We start from the raw sequence: 6,786 nt of genomic DNA, 5'->3' as shown, positions 1-6,786 counted from the left end.
GGAGAAGGAGAAGGAGAAGGAGAAGGAGAAGGAGAAGGAGAAGGAGAAGGAGAAGGAGAAGGAGAAGGAGAAGGAGAAGGAGAAGGAGAAGGGAATAATGTCACAGTGACTAAGATTTAAACATGACTCTTGCTTTCTCTCAGCACACAGTACTAAAAATATTACCCTGGCTGGTTCTTATTGCATATCACACAAATCTGTGTCCTGAGTCACCTTTGTTCTGTTAACAGCCATACCAGGGAAAAACTGGAATTTTGGTTCCAAATGCATGGTCAGAGCCAGTTTTTCCTGAGTTCTGGCACTGTAGGAATCTCTGTTAAACTCACAGAATGTATCTGGAGCGGCTATGTCACTGACTCAAAATAAGCTTTAAGTAGACACTCCATAGAACATAGAAAACAGTGTTTACACTGATGCTCACAGGCATATCCCACCTAAATGCCTTCTTGCAATATTAGTCAGACATTCCTCTTGATTTCTCCCATGTTTTCATTTCCTGGCTATAGTTTTGCCTAAATCTATGCCTTTGGAAACAGGCAAAATCAAAAGTATTACAAGATTTTATTAAAATCAAAGGAGAGGCAATCTTTTCTGGAATGCACCCATCCAGGACGTGGAGTTTTTAGCAACAGTAGAGCAGGACCACACCTTATGAGTCACAAATTCAGAAGTCAGAATAATGAAAGCTCTTGCAATTTAATTTATTTTTCAAGCATGCATTCTGTTCACTTTCCACACAGTCTTAAGAACTAATAAATCAGAATAATGGAAAGCTTACAGAAATCTTGCATTGTATTAAAAGGTGCTCTTAATTTGTGAAACCTCCACTTGGGCCAACAGATTCTTCAGTTTCTTATTTATCAAAGCAAGCATGAAGTAACTCCAGCCTTTCTCAAATTTCAGAAGAGGGATAATGAGGAGTTTGGTTTCATATCTCTGGCTCTGAGCAGATGGATGTTGGATCAGCTGCTGCTTATCTTGAATGCAGCTAAAACCTCTCATAAACTTGATTTTGGTAAATCCAGACAGTGGGAAACTCAGAAGCACCAGTGAGGCTCTACACTCTCTGACATTTTTGAGCCCTGGGAAAATATCTGTGGGTATAAAGATACCATCCAAGGAAATTCCGACTTCTTCCCTTGGTTAGTACTGAACACCAAGCCTGTAGTAATTACCTTAGAGGTGAACTACAGCAATCTTTATTTCATATGGCTGAGAATGAAGGACAAACCATCAGAACAGCCCTTGGTTAAGATTAATTTTTTTTGGATGCAGCGCTGCCTAATTTTTTGCAATGTATCTACTCCCACTCACACCAGGTAGTGTCTGGTGATGATACTGTTGGGGAGGACACATCAGGAAAGTATATGGGGTTTAAGCAGCATATCCACAGACTTAATAAACTTAAAACACCCAAGTCTAGATGGAGGATTTTCAGATAGTAATCTTCACAGACCACAAGTAGTCTTTGGAATCCTTTCTCATCATCTGGAGAACAAAATTATTTTTTGTCTTATTCCTGAGGTTCCTGGCATGAGGACTGGTGGAATATTTCAATATCACTTCATTGAATCTTATTGTGCCACAAAAAATTTTAAAAAAGGCATGTAGGCTGTGTAGGGACTGTGTCCAACAGATATGGCAAAATAGCTTTTGGAACTGGAGCTGGGTGGCTCTCAAGAAGGGCTGCTGGCCATGAGTTAGCAGCGAAGCCATCAGATCCATTGGACAAATTTAAAAATTACACTCATGGCTGACAGCCACTGCCTGCTTCAAGTATCCCCCACATAAAGACCAGTTTAGAAGTGCTGGATGTCCAAAAATTTCTGTTAGACAACTTCAAAGGGTTAAATATCATCCAGCATCCAGCCCTTGGCTGTATGTACTGCAGGCAGCCAGACCCCTGCCCCATGTGGGCTCCCAGAGAGAGAGCATGGAAGCTTCTGAAGTGGATCTTTGGTGAAAATGAGATGCTTGACTCCAAGAGTGCAATGCTGGAAACCTTCTCACAGCTTCTGTCTTGCCTAAATGCATCACTACTGTCTCTCTATTTCACTTTCACACAGAGTTATGCCTCTCTGCTCTGCCCTGACCTAGCCATATCAAAAAATTAGATAAACTTCTACATTAATTCCCAGGGGATTACCTTTGGACAGGACTAACACACCACTGGTGTATGTGCTTAGCTGGGTACTCCACTGCTGTAGAAGGTGGAAATTTGAATCTTCTCAGGCAGATGAAAGAATTGAACACATTATTTCCCACTCTCTGGGTAAGTGCTCTGCCACCTGACTTTTGCATAAAAGCAGGGTATGATGCACTTCTCATATGTTCACTATTTACAAGAGAGCAGCAGCAGTTGTCCCTCTTTTTTCCAAAATCTGCAGTGGGTGTCTGAATTTTTGGTGTGTTCATTTCCTCTGCAGATACCCACTGGACTTAGATCACCCAAGGGTTTTAGTCAGAGCAGAGCTGGGTTTCTGTTGCTCACACAGTCCTTATGCACATGCTGAGCTGCTGAGGGGGGAAAGCACAACGTGGGACAATACATGCCTTCACAGACAGGTGACAAGCAAGCAGGGCTTTAGAGTTGCGTGACACACTTTACCTAAAGATGAGCTTCATCTTACTTAATATCATCCTTCTGATTGTTGGGCAACTCAATTACACTCATCTTGACTTCTCCTTGAGGCAGCAAGGAGAGATAGGCATTTCCCAGAGCAGATCTGCTTCTCAAAGAAGAATCACCTTTGCTTGATGCAAGCACCTCAGGATGTAGTTCCACTTTTCTCTGTAACTGGCACAGTTTTAAAGCTCCTCATCCTTTCCCATGCATGCTTGCAGCTCTCATTGGCACAAGGCTTGCAGACTTCCAAGCCAGGGCAGTAAAATGCTGCAAAGCAGCTCAGAATTTCTCATAGCACTGCCCTGATCAAGGTTTAGTTTTGACTTCCTTTTGTTCATGAGTGTCCAGATAAACTAACTGGTTTTCTGTGATACTAGGAAAAAAGAATCTGAGGGAAGGATGTCTCTTACCTAGAGTCTAGGAGGCGTTTATGAGGACACATCTTATTTGTTATTGGAGATGCATATTAAAGCTTTAAAATACATCTGTGACTTGATGGTCTTTTGTGTGTAGCAAAGAGCAGCTGCGCAGTGATGGCACAGGATCTCTGTGTCTAAAGAACAGAGAGTGCCAGAGCTGCAGGAGAATCCCTGGCAGCAAAAGGCACTTGCAGAGAGCAGAAAGGTACATTGGGCCAGGGAATATTTCCCACCATGGGCTGGGAGGGCTGCAGTGCCCTTCCTCTCCTTGTCCTTACGCCCAGTGATGCACAACCCAAGAGGACCAGGCACCTGCACAGCCCACCACCACCCATCCTCACTCCCAGGGACAGAAACACCTCCAGCCTGCAGGTCGCAGCAGCTGAGGCTGCTTTAACAACAGGCAGCCAGACGACAGCAGACTATGGAAAGACAGGCAGGGAAGCACTTCCAACAGAGAAAAAAAAATAATTCAGTGCCCACAAGATAAAATGTATTCAGTGGGTAATATGATGCCTGCATGCTAAAATTCCTGAAGGTAATTAGACTTCATGTTTGCATATGCTTATTGCTTCATCTCAAGTGTATTTTTCCTAAAAGCATTAAATATTTCGTAATAATTCCTTAAAGAAAGCATCCATTTCTCCACAAATGAAATCAGATATTTGTGTTTGTTCCTTCATATAGATGCATGTAGGAAAGTGTAAGCGTACATCTATATGTGTCTACTGAACACAATAATGTGCACAGAGGTATCTAATCTTATAGTTGTTATTAGAAAAACAAAATAGAAGGAGGAAAGCTGTCAGGTGCTCTTTCTAGGAAGCCGACAGTGCTGGCTGACCTTTATCATGGCACGAGCGTGTATTAGCCAAAATAATACCTCGACAGTTTTTTAGTACCCGACTATATGTTCTGTTCTAAGGAATAGCAAACGTTTAATCATAAATATTTTAATGGCTTCAGGGATTCATGGTATTCAATGACTGTGTTAAATGATAATAATCACATCTGGTTTATTACTATAGTAATTCAGCAGCTTCTCTTCAGTAGTTATTTTTTATTATATGTGCTGTGCTACTGTCATGGTCATTTATAGCGGTAATATTTTAAAGTGGCTCATTTGTTTGTTTAAGGACAGTTTCACAATATATTTCTGTATTAATATACATTTTGTACTATTATTTTCAAGCTGCCACTGGAAAATTGATCCTAGCTTGTTACAATGAGAGGGGCTGAGACTGACACAGAATGCCAATGCTGAGAGCAAGCGACAGAGCAGATGGGTAGTGTACTGGTCTCCACTGGGGCTGTAATTGCTGTTGAGTTTTATTCATAAATGAAGGGGTCCATTAAGAAATAGTTAACTAATAATAAACATGAGGGGAGGATTTGAATCAGGCAGAGCACAGACAGAAAAATGCCATAGTTAAACAGTCAAAAAGCAACTGGATATGGCCATTTTACAAATTATTACCCAATAATACTCCCATTTTTTGCATGCTAGTGCACTTATAATGGAGGGACTTTTACTAGGGAGACAAGGGAGAACTGATTGATTTTGCTGATCATTTTATTCAGCTACCTGCCCACTCTCAGTCACATGAGAGAGGTCTCATTTATCTTAATGGGATCATTTCTGAGAGTAAGGCTTTGGAGGATCAATCCATATATCAGCACAAATGGGAAGAAAGTAGCAGGAGCTAGTTATAAAATTAAAAGGAGGACCACTCAAGATTGGAAAGACCCTCCCACCATTATTTTCTCACCTTGGAATTTCCATTTTCTAAAACCTTGTTTTCCTCAGCATGCTGCACTTCCTGGTCATGGCATTCTAAGGCATCTGGGATTCAAGCTATTTACCTGGAAAAAGTGGCAGTGGAACAAAAGTAGATCACAAGGGAATGTCTTGGAGGGTAGCATGTGTGAAGATGTAGCAATCTCTCATCAAGCCCTAATAGCACTCATGACTCTCCCACTCTCATCAGCCCAAACTTGGGAGGCTGATGTTGAATTTAAGGGCAACCCAGAAGTTACTGGCCATGATGACTCACATCAGAGCTTGCCCAGTGTATTGAGACCTTACACTGCCTTTACAGCTGGCACAAAATAATTAGTAAACATGCTCATAGGTATGAAAGATATAGATAAAGGTGATTTGTAAACCTTGTTTGTGAAAGAAAAACTGGTAGAGCGAGGGTTAATATTCTGCTCTCTCATTTTTTGCTCCTTTCTCTCTCTTTCCATTTCCTTTCCTGCTTTTAATGACCCGGTGAAGGAGGTTCTATTTAGTTCAGCAAAACCTCTCCACTATCCCACCACACAGGATGCATTGAATTGTTACTGCAAAAGTTAAAAGGAAAGTAAGGACAATTGTTAGTGCTTCTTTCCTGCTCTGTTTTCTAGTTGGTTTGATTGGTTGGTGAGCTGAGGGTAGATGGCTTTTATAGCACTGAATGATGAATGACTCTGAAATAGTCTGTAACCAGAAGTGCCGACTGACATGTTGCTGATGTAACTGACACACAGGGTTATGTTTGTATAGAGTCACTTAAATAAACATGTGTTAGGCTGGAGCCAGCTACACCAGCCCTTCTTCTTTACTTCCCCTCCACCCTTCATTTATCACTAAAAGATAATGATAACGATTTGATCTTCCTATCAGTCATTCATTTTATTAATTAATTAAAATGTAATTGTTTTAAATGCCTCTCCTTTGCCATGGGTACTTTGTACTGCACTTAAAACACGCACACTATCAGAGGACAAAATAAATCCTCAATTAAAAGGCACACTCATCAAATGGGTTCCTTCAAACTAGCAGTTCCTTTCATCCTGCAATTATCTCTGTAGCCTTCAAAGTGGCCTTTCTCTAAATGCTCAGGAAAATAAATTGGTCCAGAAGCTAACAAGGAGTTCAACTAATCCCAGGTCTTAGAAAAGGAGCCAAAGAAAATTCCTCAGAGAAAAAGCTCTTCTAGGAGACTTCCCCTTTCCTCTACTCGTACCTACTATTGTGCAATGTTTCTTCCTTTGTGGCTTTCTGTGTAGCTCCATCAAACCTTATAAAGATCTTTATTCCTCTTTATGGCTTTTCTGTCTCCCAAGTAAAGTGCTGAAATAAATTTCCAATCTAAGCTTTAAAATATATATAATGACATTGAAACCCACACTTCTGTATGATTATATTAGGCAAGTCAGTATGCAACAATCTGGTTTTAATGCGTAAATCATGGAAGAGTACAAAACAAGGATAAGAATTTATGCAAGGACCTTTCCTGTGGGTAGTTCTTCTGCTTGGCTTTTGGATCTTTGACTGACCTAACCCTCAGCAAATCTTTATTGCAAGACTCAGGCAGGCTTAAATGTAATAACTCACACATCAGAAATACGTAGTTACTCAAAGTGCCAGTATGAGATAGCATCCATTATAAGACTGGTTTAGGCACACAAGGATGGATTACTTTCACAAGAGGGAGTAAATGGAATTTAAGAATTCTATAAATCGCATTTACCCTGATTTTATTCTAATACTCTCTTTGTTTATTTCCTATCACTGTGCACTGGAAGTGAACTCTGCCTTGCCACAGCCAGTCCCCAATTTCCATAGCAGCATTCCACAGCAGTGCAAAGGATTGCCTATCCAAATAAAAGAAAGATTGGATAAAACAGTGCCCTGGTTTGTTCATCTCAAACATCACCTGATAGGGCTTGGTTTTAGTACCTCACTGCTCTGGGTCT

The sequence above is a fragment of the Parus major genome, chromosome 2 (genome assembly GCF_001522545.3).
Source record: "Parus major isolate Abel chromosome 2, Parus_major1.1, whole genome shotgun sequence".
Classification (NCBI taxonomy): domain Eukaryota; kingdom Metazoa; phylum Chordata; class Aves; order Passeriformes; family Paridae; genus Parus; species Parus major.
Note: the sequence above shows the minus strand (reverse complement) of the source record.